The 13,812-nt window shown below is 48.2% G+C and overlaps 1 protein-coding gene, 1 non-coding gene and 1 pseudogene across 2 annotated transcripts in view; 1 reads left to right on the forward strand and 2 right to left on the reverse strand.

Moving 5' to 3' along the window:
• Positions 1 to 258: 258 nt before the first annotated feature.
• LOC136335906 (phosphatidylinositol 5-phosphate 4-kinase type-2 beta-like) lies at positions 259 to 3,787 on the reverse strand (annotated as a pseudogene).
• Positions 2,413 to 2,488, reverse strand: TRNAP-GGG (transfer RNA proline (anticodon GGG)). The gene has a single exon. It is a non-coding gene; the product is annotated as a tRNA-Pro (tRNA).
• A 4,801-nt stretch (positions 3,788 to 8,588) lies between the features above and the next one.
• Positions 8,589 to 13,812, forward strand: part of AFF4 (ALF transcription elongation factor 4) — a 105,604-nt gene continuing 100,380 nt past the window's right edge. The window contains exon 1 of the mRNA XM_066278337.1: positions 8,589 to 8,918. The gene's annotated coding sequence lies outside the window, so the exon portion shown is untranslated. The remainder of the gene's footprint in view (positions 8,919 to 13,812) is intronic.

Raw genomic sequence — 13,812 nt, forward strand, 5'->3', positions numbered from 1 at the left:
TTCTCTCCCCTCTCTTTCATGAATAAATAAAATCTTTAAAAAAAAATCAAAGGTAAACAAGAGATGAGACTAAATCGTGTGAGCTCATGCACACACAGCACATTGCATCCTCCTTAGAATCTCTTTCAGTGTCACAGGCTGTAGTCTCGATGCTAAAGCCCTCCCTGACCTTGCAATCTAGTCCAAGTACACCCTCTCTGCCTTCCAGTTCCTGACCCCATATCTCATTCTCTGGCTCTGGCTGCAAGTAGAAGTTCACTATGTCAGGATGTTGGACATGAACTTGAAGCAATTGGAGTACTGCTCAGGGTTCACACGGCCCCTACCTCGTGTTTCACTATTTTGGCAGCATGTGCAGCTTTCTTCTTAGCATCATATGGTGTGAGGATATCAATAATGGCCATGAAATAAGCTTTCTGTCTTGAGAACTTTCATTGCTTTTCATGGCATAAATATCAACAGAGTTGTCAAATTCTCCAGGACCAGAGAACTGAGGAAAGCTGAGAGGTTGCCAGGGCTGTCTGGAGATGTGCTGTGGGAGCAGAGCAGGGTGCCACCCATCCTGTCATTCTCATACTCCTGGTCCTCTGCCCCCACCTCCATCTCCTCCTGCTCTGCCTGGTCCATATCATGGACACCCACTAGCAGACTGCAGTCTGTGATCTTCAGCTAGGCCAGAAACTCTAAGTTTCGTTTCAGTTTTTCCAGGAAGTTCTTTTTAGTCTCCTCTCCCATGTGCAGCTTCTGTTCTTCGTTGAGGAAGTCACTGTCTTTATTTTTCTTTTTTTAAATTTATTCACTTTATAGAGTGAGAGAGAGAGAGAAAAGGAGGGAGGGGGGAGCAGGAAGCATCAACTCCCATATTTGTCTTCCCCAGGCAAGCCCAGGTTTTCGAACCAGTGACCTCAGTATTTCAAGTCGACACTGTATCCACTGGTCAGGCAGGAAGTCACTGTCTTTTTTTTTTTTTTTTACAGGGACAGAGAGAGAGTCAGAGAGAGGGATAGACAGGGACAGACAGACAGGAACAGAGAGAGATGAGAAGCATCAATCATCAGTTTTTCGTTGCGACACCTTAGTTGTTCATTGATTGCTTTCTCATATGTGCCTTGACCACGGGCCTTCAGCAGATCTAGTAACCCCTTTCTCGAGCCAGTGACCTTGGGTCCAAGCTGGTGAGCTTTTTGCTTAAGCCAGATGAGCCCAAGCTCAAGCTGGTAACCTCCGGGTCTCGAACCTGGGTCCTTCTGCATCCCAGTCCGACGCTCTATCCACTGTGCAACCTCCTGGTGAGGCAAGAAGTCACTGTCTTTAAATGTTGTCAAGTCCCTCACCTTCTCCTTGTCATTCATTTCTCTGGCAACAACAGAACCCTTGAGGTCATGTTTGCAGTATACAGTGAGCTGATGGCTGAGCACGTTCCTTGTTACCACCATGTAGGTTTCCACACCATACACAGTCAGGCAGTACATGCCTAGAAATGATGGCAAAAGGATGTTGCTGTGACACATAGTACCCACTTTGAACTAGTGGTACTTCTTTAAGACGTTGTGTATCTCAGCCACAACCTTGGTTGACAGAGTCTGGAAGATAAGCACCATTCACAGGCGGTGAAGAAACATGTGTCACATTGGCCATGATTGTCACTATTGACAGGGGGACTACACATCACTGAATTCTGGTAATCCTGATTGTCAATTCCAGATCTCTCCTGAAGATTTTTTTTTTTTTGTATTTTTCTGAGTTGTAAACGGGGAGGCAGTCAGACAGACTCCTGCATGCGCCCGACCAGGATCCACCCAGCATGCCCACCAGGGGGCGATGCTCTGCCCATCTGGGGCGCTATTCTGTTGCATCCAGAGCCATTCTAGCGCCTGAGACAGAGGCCATGGAGCCATCCTCAGCCCCTGGGCCAACCTTGCTCCAATGGAGCCTTGGCTGCGGGAAAAGAAGAGAGAGACAGAGAGGAAGGAGAGGGGGAGGGGTGGAGAAGCAAATGGGCGCTTCTCCTGTGTGCCCTGGCTGGGAATCGAACCCAGGACTCCTTCACGCCAGGCCAACGCTCTACCACTGAGCCAACCCGCCAGAGCCTCTCCTGAAGATTTTTTTTTTTTTTCTGAAGCTGGAAACGGGGAGAGACAGTCAGACAGACTCCTGCATGCGCCCGACCGGGATCCACCCAGCACGCCCACCAGGGGCGACACTCTGCCCACCAGGGGGCGACGCTCTGCCCCTCCGGGGCATCGCTCTGCCGCGACCAGAGCCACTCTAGCGCCTGGGGCAGAGGCAAAGGAGCCATCCCCAGCGCCCGGGCCATCTTTGCTCCAATGGAGCCTTGGCTGCAGGAGGGGAAGAGAGAGACAGAGAGGAAGGAGTGGGGGGGTGGAGAAGCAAATGGGCGCTTCTCCTAGGTGCCCTGGCCGGGAATTGAACCCGGGTCCCCCGCACCCCAGGCCGACGCTCTACCGCTGAGCCAACCGGCCAGGGCTCTCCTGAAGATTTTAAAATACCATGGGATAGTACTCCTTAAACTTGATGCCACAAGACAGGCTGTCCTTATTAAAGAGATCATTGTCAATCCTGATCTTGCCATACACCTTGAAGGCATCTTGTTGCCAGTGGAAAGAGGATTCTTCCACGGAGTCATAAGAAAAGTATTTCAAGGACCCACACTTAGGAGAATGGTGTACTGGTAAGAGTTATTAGAGCAAAAACAAAAGATTGCCCTTAAGTGCTCAATGTCTCGTCCATGCCCAGGTGGCTTAGTTCTGACGTGCTGCAGAAGAAGTCTTGGGCCTGGTGAGCAGAACTTTAATGCCATCACCTTGGATTCCAGTAGTCTACCATGGTTTCTGCTCCTGGCTGTGCCCTCCAGCTGGCACTGTGCTGTCGTATCCAGGCCCACACTTGCAGTCATGTGGCTGCTATAGAGAGAGAATGTGCATAAACAAACAGGTGAACGAATACACATGTGATACCCAGATGGGCCTTTGTTAAGCTTTGATTATATTACCTCAGGCTTGGGAGAGAGCAGGCTTTCTTTCAAACTAACAATTTCTTTCTTAATCTTTTATGGGCTTATACTGGACCCTCCCCCTAACCAAATCCTTTTCTGGATCTTTTGGGGTTTTGTGTGCCTTATTCAATCTGATCCTTTTCCCAGATTTTTACAGCCTTGAGTCGACCCATTTATGTCACCATTTTGGCTCCTACTGCACATGGCTCAAAGTTTTGCCTCATCATCTGGTTTCTACTGGGCATGTACTTACCTCCTCATGCACCATCTTGGTTTCTATTGTGTATGGGCCTAGCAAAGGAATTTATCTTTCCCTTGGTAATTCAGGCTAATGGTTCGTTGTCTCCCAGAGAGATTAGAAAGCTGATTCTTCCTGCCTGATTCAGAGGTTAAATCCCCTTGGTAGAGGGTACAGCTGTCCCCTGGGGAACCTGTGAATGCTATAGCTTCCTAGTGAATCAGGCTTAATATCAATGTCCAATTCAGTTCCCTAGTTTATTAGACTTAATTTCTGATTCCATTTCTTCCTTCCTTTATTAATAACTAGCTAGCTACCTACACTAACAATCTGGTATTACCATGACAGGGACAAGAATATTGCTCAACTCACTGATTGTGTGGTTCACTCCCACATTAGGATGCTGAGATTCTGCTTGTTGGCCCCCAAAAAGCTTCATTTTCTAGCACATAAAATGTTCTTCTTGGTCTTGGTCTTGCTGATGCTGAGTGGTGCCACCACCACCCAGTGGTGCTGGTGCAGTTGGACAACATGCTTGGTGCTACAGTGGTGGTGGCAGTGAAAGGAGGTGCAGTGGAGACCATGCACAGCATCCCAGTCTCCCCTGGAACAATCCTCACCCTTGCTTCCTCATCGTGCCATGGTTACATCATTCAACTGTGTTAAATGCCACTAAGGTAAAGATAAATGTTGGCAATTTTTAGATTTGGCAGTGTGGAATTGTTGGTATTATCAGTCAGTGGTCTAAGTGACATGGTGGTAGAGGACAAGTCAGAGAGGTAAAGGTCAAAAGGTTGAGAATATTGAATAACACATCTCAAGTGTTTTATTGTGCCTAGCACATAATATGTACAGTAATTATCATTGAAGCAGACACTGTTAGTGCTCCACCCATATGTCCTCACTACTTCCATTTTAAGAACATGAGCCTAACTTTTATCCATACAGATATTCCTGATTTTATTTGCCTGAGAACTTTCTTTGGCTGCTGAAGTCTGCTCTGCTCATGGGCAACAAGCTGGAGCTGCTGGGCAATTAACATTTTCAGGAGCAGCCCTCTTAATAGGAGTAGTTGCACAAATAGTTGTCTCTTGCGTTTCTCATGGGCTAACTCCAGATATGTGTTCTGCAGACTTCCCCAGCAGTATTAAGAATGGCAAAACCTGGTACTTAAGCAATATGAGACCCTACCCCCAGAGATTTGATTCATAATTATGACACCCTAAGTAACAGTGAGGATTGAAATTGATCATGGCCCCAAATGTTAATGGTATCCAGCTCAGGCTGAAGAATGTCTACAAGATGGGACACTGAGAATTGAAACTATCTACAGCCACAAAGATTACAATTATGGGAGCTAAAAAATATTAATACTTTACTTCCCACCTTCTAAATTCTTCTGGCTGAGCTAATAATCAAATTAACAAAGACAGATTAACAGGAAGAAATCAAAGTTTAATACATATGCATGGTGAATTCACATAGGCATGATAATTCCATAAAAAGTCCAAAGGTAGTGAGGTGATGTTGGTCATGTAAGACATATTTGGAGAAATGCAGGATGGGGTATTAGATTTCAGAAGTGAGAATGGCCGATTTAGAGATACTTGAGGAAGAGCAGAACACACAAGGCAGGAAAATCCTTGCCAGGCTACTCAGAAACAATGGGACGCAGTGGGTACCTAGCTAACAGACTCCTGCCTGGAAGCGTCTTGTTTATCACACTTAATTCAAATTAGTCTAAGGTGGCCTCCTAAAAGCTCCTTCCTGAAGCAGATTTCTCTGCCTGCATCTTTAGGGCAGGAAAGGGGAGAAGATCAAAGATTCTTTCTGAGTCTCTTGTTTCTTAGTAAACAGCTTAAAATCAGTATTTCAAAGACAGCTTCAGGGTGGCTGATTTTGGCCCCTTCATAGTCAACCTTAACATAATTTTATTATTTTGTGGTCATCTTCAACATAGCTACTCCTCCTGGAACATTTTGACCAGAAAGAGAAAATTTGCAAGTAGCTTCATTGTTCATTTCAGGTATTTCTCAAAATCCCATTTAAATGAACATCAAACTCCTCAACTTTTCAATAGATGACTTTAAGTGACTGTGTATGCTGTGCGGTAAGCAGAGTAATGATCACCCAAAGATGTCCATGAACGAATCCTTGGAACCTCTGAATATGATGTTATACGGCAAAGGGGAATTACAGTGGCAGATGGAATTAAGGTTGCTAATTTATTTGACCTTAAAATATGGAGATTATCCTGGATAACCTAAATTGGCACACAATAATCACAAGAGTCCTCAATATTAGAAGAGGGAAGCAGAAGAAAAGGTCAGAGTAATGTGATTTAAGAGGTCCCTTTGAAGATGGTGAACTGGGGCCCAGCCAAAGAATGTGGGCAGCCTCCAGAAGGTGGGAAAAGACAGGAGAAGGATTCTTCTCTAGAGCCTATAGAAAGGAGTAAGTAGCCTTGCCAACACCTTGATCTTAACCCAGGGAGACCTGCTTAGACTTCTGACATACAATTGTAATGATAAATTTTGATAATTATTACAGCATCAATAGGAAGCTAATATACTTTCCAATGTTACAGGTCCAAGGTTCATGTGCCTGATATTTTTTTTTTTTGTATTTTTCCAAAGCTGGAAACAGGGAGGCAGTCAGACAGACTCCTGCATGCGCCTGACTGGGATCCACCCAGCATGCCCACCAGGGGGTGATGCTCTGCCGATCTGGGGGGTTGCTCTGTTGCAACCAGAGCCATTCCAGTGCCTGAGGCAGAGGCCACAGAGCCATCCTCAGCACCCAGGCCAACCTTGCTCCAATGGAGCCCCGGCTGCGGGACGGGAAGAGAGAGACAGAGAGGAAGGAGAGGGGGAGGAATGGAGAAGCAGATGGGCACTTCTCCTGTGTGCCCTGGCCAGGAATCGAACCCGGGACTCCTGCACGCCAGGCCAATGCTCTACCACTGAGCCAACCAGCCAGGGCTGCCTGATGCTTTGAAAGAAAGGTCAGTATTCAACAGACTAGAATTAGAGCAATGAAAAGTTTATTAATTTAGAAAACCTAGCTCCAGAATAGGGGAGGACTAATTCTCAAATCCATTTTAAGAGCTCAGAATTTAGGCATCTTATACAGGTACATCAGGAGAAGGGAGGATGAGGGAGGAAGAGATGGGAGGGGCCTGTAGGCAGCCAGGAGCTGAATAGGGTTAGGGATAGAAGCAATTCTTTTACACTCTACTTTGAATATGATTTAACCCATTTCCTTATATGCAGATACATAGATGAAATTTATGTAGATGTAGATAAAAAGAATAAAGTGGAAAAGAAATAAGTGGTCAGTTAAAAATTTGATACAGGGCCCTGGCCGGTTGGCTCAGCGGTAGAGCGTCAGTCCAGCACGTGGAAGTCCCAGGTTTGATTCCCGGCCAGGGCATACAGGAGAAGCACCCATCTGCTTCTGCACCCCTCCCCCTCTCCTTCCTCTCTATCTCTCTTCCCCTCCCGCAGCCAAGGCTCCATTGGAGCAAAGTTGGCCCGGGTGCTGAGGACGGCTCCATGTCCTTCGTCTCACCCGCTACAGTGGCTCTGGCTGCAACTGAGGAACGCCCCAAATGGGCAGAGCATCCCCTCCTGGTGGGCATGCAGGTGGACACTGGTTGGGCACATGCGGGAGTCTGTATGACTGTCTCCCCAGCTTCTCACTTCAGAAAAATACCAAAAGAGAGAGAGAGAGAGAGAGAGAATTTGAAAAAGGAAATACGTATAGACAGCAGTGAATTACCAGCTTTCACAGCTGATAGAAACATTTTTGTTGCATCTACCGGGTATGAGAACAAACGTCAGAGACTTTCAGGAGTTTAGATGTTACTTTATTGGCCAGTTTAACCTGCGCAGGGGCGAACTCCCAAGGTGTCCGAGACACCGTACTCACAAGAAGCTGTAAACGGGAGTTGCACCTGACGCTTACAGCTAGGTCCTTATATATCCTAAGTGAGCAAGCAGTTAGTTATTCGCTAGGGAGGTCGCACGCAGCATAGCAACAGGGGCCGGGTTTAGCCTAGTGGCCAATTTCAAACATAAATTTCTGATAAGAGTCTCTGACCTTCTTTGTTCTCAGCCTCACAGAGGCCCTATCAGCACTCTCTGTTCTTGCTCCTTCAATAGTTACATTCTGGCAGCCACAGCACTTCAGCACTCCCTGTTCCTGCTCCTTCAATAGTTACACTCTGGCAGCCACAGCACATTTCCCTGAATCTAACAATTTTCACGTGCACATTTTAAAATAATAACTTATTACAAAACACGTAACGTTTATTAAAAACAATCTGTATCGGCCCTGGCCGGTTGGCTCAGCGGTAGAGCGTCGCCCCTGGTGGGTCCCGGTCGGGCTCATGCGGGAGTCTGTCGGACTGTCTCTCCCTGTTTCCAGCTTCAGAAAAATACAAAAAACAAAACAAAACAAAAACAAAAACAAAAAAAAAACAATCTGTATTTGCTTCAAAACCAGTAGATAAGTTAAATAACAGCTTCAAGGGGCTCCTTCATAGAAAGAAAACAGATGAGAGGCAGGAGATTAGTCTTTCCCAAATGGCGAACCAGAGGTAGTATCTGTGGACAATTACTGTACTGGCTTCTATGAGACCCTTTGAAAATCCTGTCTAGTCTATATTATTTCACTCTCAATTAAATTATAGCTTGCCCTGACTGGCGGGATGTTAAGTGAAGGAAAGTGTTTAAAACGATATCCTCAAGAATAGGATTAGTGGCAGAAAATGTTCCGATGACGACAGAAGGGGGCGGGGCTGGCTTGGCCCCCGGGAGAAGTTCAGGCGAGGTAGCGAGCAGCCGTCCGTCAGTCCTCGCCGACTGCCTGATCGCCGGACCTGTTGAGGGGCTTGGACTCGGGTTTCCAGTCAGCACGCAAAGGCGATATTGGGCTTAGGAGGCGCGGACCTCCTGGGCCCCGGAACCAGTGAATCCAGCTGGTCCCGGCGCCGCTCTCCGTACCTCGCTGGCGCGTACGCGCAGGACGGTGTGCGCCGAGGACGAGCAGGCCGGGTCCTGCCCGCCCCACCCTGCAAACGCTGCCTCCGAGCCCCGCACTCAAGGGTCGGCCTAGGCCCCGCGGCCATCGCTGGCTTCCCGGCCCCGCCCGGGTGTCGGGGCCGACAGCCGCGTACGTCACCAGCCTGAGCACCGCCCCCCCCCCCCGGCACTGCAGCCCAGGCGGCGGAGCACCCGCTTCTCCGGCGGGGCGGGGCGCGTCGTCGTCACGTGACGACTGCCCGCCCGCCCTGGTCACATGGGCGGCGCGGCCGCTGCGTCAGTCACGGTCCTGGCTGCGGGAGTCGGGCCGCCGTCGCCGCCGCCAGCTGACGGGGCGGAGACCCGGGAGCCAGGTCCTCGTCAGACTGCCGCCGCCGCCGCCCGTCTGGGGCTGGGCCCGGCCGTCATGGAACAGGTCGGGACCTCCGTCGGTCCCGTGTGAGGTGTGTCTCCGCCGGCGCTTTTCCGGACCTCGCGAGCCCGCCGCGGCCCGGAGCACCTCGCCCGTGGCAGCTGGTTGTCGCTCCCTGGCAGGCTCGGATGCGCGTCCGGTGAAGGTGCAGGCCCGGCGCCGCCGTCGGCAGGAGATGGTTCGGGCCTAGCGGAGCCGGGAGCGGAGGTGAGGAGGCCGAGGCTGGCGGAGGCCGCGCCGCGGGCGGGGGGAGGGCGGGCGACGGGGAGGCGGGGGCCGCGGGGCTTGGGGACCCCCCGGGCCGGCCGCTCGTGCTGCCTTCGTCCCCCGCCTTGCGTTCCACCCCTCCCCCAGTAAAGCTGACCCAGTCCTAACAAACATTCCCACAAGTCCGTCTTCTCGCCGTTTTTCCTTCTCCCTTTCGTTCTTTAATACGCCCCTGCTCTTCGAAATACCGTCAACTGTCTTGTGATTTTTTAATACCTGATTTCGAGTTATTTTTCTAGTTAACGAGAAAATAGGCCTAGGTTCTATCATAGTCCAACTGGTTCTCGCTTTCTCGTTTCCATTCTCGCGATTCTGCTCGCGGTCTCCCTCCTCCTCTGGGAAAGAAAAAAGGAAAAATATTCCGCCTTGAGTAGCAGCGAGGGAGTTAACTAAAAATGGGAATCTGGGGGCGTAGTGCTTGAGCCCCAACCCCCTCTTAGGCGGCCCACTAGCTGGTTATCTCTGGCTCGCCGGTCGGTACTGATGTTCAGGCCTTTCCTCCAGCTGCCTGCGCTCTGGGTTCAGCTCGTAATTGACGTCAGTGCTTTGTTCCTTCCACTCTGCTGTTCCTTCCACTCTCTGAGGATGGATGGTGGGTGTCGGAGTTTGAGCAGTATCCTTATTGCCTTTTCTTTCACCCGTGACACCGTTTATACGAAGTTGAAAGGACAGATCTGAAATACTTGTGTATGGGAGTTCAAACTAAGACGAAGATTTCGATTTAAGTGTTCTTGCACTTATTTGCAATTCAGAATTGTTTAATTTCTTTCCTGCTGGCCAGAGGACTTTTAAACTTAAGCCAGTCCCTTTTCCCGTAACTGGTGTTATTTTGACGGAATCGAAGCTGTAGGTGCTTGTGTGATTAGGATGTTTGTAAATGTGATGCTTGAAATGTGTGTTGCTTTTTTTAAGCTCAGATATTAAAAGCTTAGAGCTTTGTTTTCGTATTCATTTTACAAAGCTTTGTAAAATGTTTATTTTAATTGTCCTTTAACTTATCAAAATTGAAATAGTAATGAGGACTTTATTAATTTGGCCTTTGATAAAGATTCTTTGTGGCATGGTGAATCTTTGGTCATATGTGCATAAAGAAGTGGCCGCTGGCCCTGGCTGGTTGGCTCAGCGGTAGAGCGTCGGCCTGGCGTGCGGGGGACCCGGGTTCGATTCCCGGCCAGGGCACATAGGTGAAGCGCCCATTTGCTTCTCCACCCCCCCCCCCCCCCCCTTCCAAGGCTCCACTGGAGCAAAGATGGCCTGGGCGCTGGGGATGGCTCCTTGGCCTCTGCCCCAGGCGCTAGAGTGGCTCTGGTCGCAACATGGCGACGCCCAGGATGGGCAGAGCATCGCCCCCTGGTGGGCAGAGTATCGCCCCTGGTGGGCATGCCGGGTGGATCCCAGTCGGGCGCATGCAGGAGTCTGTTTGACTGTCTCTCTCCCCGTTTCTAGCTTCAGAAAAATACAAAAAAAAAAAAGAAGTGGCCACTGGGTTTCAACAAAGCTTCTTTAAGTTTCCCAGGTTTATTTTTCTTATTCATCATTGTGTTTTTCAGTCTCCAAACATTAAAAAAATTCTCAAGAAGTTGTTTTTAATTATCTTTTAGAGTTAACTTACCTGGAAGCAATCAGTGTACTTTTTATTTTAATACCAGCAGTTTCATTCAGTCTGTGGTGGCTTGCAGGCTGATGACTGGTTTTTGTTAGTTCTACAGGAACAGTAGGCAAATTTTACTTTAAATAAAATTTTGCAGTGAAGTGGTGACAGGACAGGATGTCTGTGAATGACCCAGCTTTTACTGTTTGGTTGGGGAAGAAAAGCTTAGGTGTGTTATTTAGAAAGTGTTCTACAATTTTTTTTTTTTTTTTTTTTTTTTTAGAGAGGGGAGAGAGAGGGCGGGGGGGAGGAGCTGGAAGCATCAACTCCCATATGTGCCTTGACCAGGCAAGCCCAGGGTTTCGAACCGGCGACCTCAGCATTTCCAGGTCGACGCTTTATCCACTGCGCCACCACAGGTCAGGCCTTGTGTTCTACAATTTTGGGGTATAAGAGTGATTACAATGCTTTGGTGGAGCTGTGTAATTAAGAATTCTTTTTTTTTTTTTTTGACAGAGAAAGTTAGAGGGATAGATAGGGAGGACAGATAGGGACAGATAGACGGGTGGGAAGTATCAGTTTTTCATTGTGGTACTTTAGTTCATCGATGGCTTTCTCCTATGTGCCTTGACTTTGGGGCTACAGCAGACCAGGTGACCCCTTGCTCAAGCCAGCAATCTTGGGTCCAAGCTGGTGAGCTTTGCTCAAACCAGATGAACCTGCGCTCAAGCTGGCGACCTCGGGGTCTCGAACCTGGGTTTTCCGCATCCCAGTCCGACGCTCTATCCACTGTGCAACCGCCTGGTCAGGTGTAATTAAGAATTCTTAAAGATAAAAGTATTTTCATTCAGATTCACTTTATACTTCTCTGTGCTCTTGAGTTATTATATCGCCTTTGTAACAGTTGATACTTTCTGCTTTGTATCGCAGTTTTCTTGTTGTAGTGTCTCTAGAGCAAGAACTATATTTATACCTCTCTGTATCCTCCCCAGTATTTTATACAATTATTAGATTGAATTTGAATGCGTTGTCCAACCTAAGATTTCACTAAAAGGTAATCTGAAGGAAGCTATGTAACTGATGATTATTTGAAGAGGAAAAAGTGACTGTCAGTTACAGAAGATGAGGCTTTCTAAAAGTTATGTATCTTACCTCTTTTGAAGAGTTAAGGTAAATGTCATGATTTTATGTGTACCTAAGAGGAACAAAGAAAACAGGTATTTATTTATTTTGTGGCCATCTACTGGTTTAGAATAGAGTCTAAAATATATATGAGGCCTCTTTGTAGTATTTTTTATAAAATCAAAGAGGCATTTTTAAGTACTGAAAGCACACCTGGACAATGACCAGTGACATTGTCAATTATAAAAATTGGTGACTTAAATTTTATTTTTTATTTTAGCTTTATTCTACAGATATCTTACCATAAAAATTTTTTTAATAAAATGTAAAGATTTTCCAGCTTTTGAGCCCTCAATCTTGTTATATTTTACCCGTTTCCTTTTTCATTGCTTCTGATAAGTTGGAACAATTATATTTGACTTCTGGGAGGGTGTGTACCAGTCTCAGTTATTGCATAAGGTGTAGTCAGAGACATAAGACTGCTTACAGCTAACCTGACCTGTTAACCTTGCTGCTTTTTCCTTTGGTTTCAGAAAAGCACCCCTACTTGTTGTATCTCCCTCCACCCACTGCTGTTGGTTATTTGAAGTGATACTCATGGAAGAGGACAGTAATAAACATTCCAGTTTGAGTTTTGGCTGATCAAGTGCATTCCTGTTTGTCTTGATGTTCATTTTCACTGGCATCATATCCTAAGAATTTTAATGATACTGGCACATACAAAATGCTAAAACCACTTCATTTATTTCCAAAATATTCCAAAAACATTTTAAGGTTGGGACTACTTATTCTATTTTTTAAGCTTTAAAATTGATTGATTGATTTGAGAGAGAGAAACCAAAACATCAATTTGTTGTTTCCTTACTCAGTGTATTCATGTATTGATTTTTTTTTTTTTTGTGTGTGTGTGTGTGTGTGTGTATTTTTCTGAAGCTGGAAACGGGGAGAGACAGACAGACTCCCGCATGCGCCCGACCGCGCGACGGGGATCCACCCGGCACGCCCACCAGGGGCGACGCTCTGCCCACCAGGGGGCGATGCTCTGCCCCTCCGGGGCGTCGCTCTGCCGACCAGAGCCACTCTAGTGCCTGGGGCAGAGGCCAAGGAGCCATCTCCAGCGCCAGGGCCATCCCTGCTCCAATGGAGCCTTGGCTGCGGGAGGGGAGGAGAGAGACAGAGAGGAAGGAGGGGTGGGGGTGGAGAAGCAAATGGGCACTTCACCTATGTGCCCTGGCCCGGAATCGAACCCGGGTTCCCCGCACGCCAGGCCGATGCTCTACCGCTGAGCCAACTGGCCAGGGCCTATTCTTTCTTTCTTTTTTTTTTTTTTTTGTATTTTTCTGAAGCTGGAAACGGGGGGTGGGGGCTGGGGGTGGGGGGGCAGTCAGACAGACTCCTGCATGCGCCTGACCGGGATCCACCCGGCACGCCCACCAGGGGGCGATGCTCTGCCCATCCGGGGCGTTGTGACCAGAGCCACTCTAGCGCCTGAGGCAGAGGCCCTGGAGCCATCCCCAGCGCCGGGGCCATCCTTCCTCCAATGGGGCCTTGGCTGCGGGAGAGGAAAAGAGAGACAGAGAGGAAGGAAAGGGGGAGGGGTGGAGAAGCAGATGGGCGCTTCTCCTGTGTGCCCTGGCCAAGAATCCTACCGGGGACTTCTGCACGCCAGGCTGACGCTCTACCACTGAGCCAACCGGCCAGGGCTCATTTATTGATTCTTATATGTGCCCTGACTAGAGGATCAGACTCACAACCTTAGTGTATTGGGATGATACTCTAACCAACTCAGCTACCCAGCCAGAGCTACTTATTTTACTTTTGAAGGAAAAAAAGTCTTATTTAAAATCTACCTTCTTCACCTGACCAGGCAGTGGCATAGTGGATAGAGCGTTGGACTGGGACGCGTAGGACCCAGGTTTGAAATCCCAAGGTCACCAGCTTGAGCGCAGGCTCATCCTGCTTAGTGCAGGCTCACCAGCCTGAGCGAGGGGTCGCTGGCTTGACCAAGTGGTCACTCGGTCTGCTGTAGCCCCCGGTGAAAGCATATATGAGAAAGCAGTCACTGAACAACTAAGGAGCTGCAATGAAGAATCGATTCTTCTCATTTCTCTCCCTTCCTGC

The sequence above is a fragment of the Saccopteryx bilineata genome, chromosome 4 (assembly GCF_036850765.1).
Source record: "Saccopteryx bilineata isolate mSacBil1 chromosome 4, mSacBil1_pri_phased_curated, whole genome shotgun sequence".
Lineage (NCBI taxonomy): Eukaryota > Metazoa > Chordata > Mammalia > Chiroptera > Emballonuridae > Saccopteryx > Saccopteryx bilineata.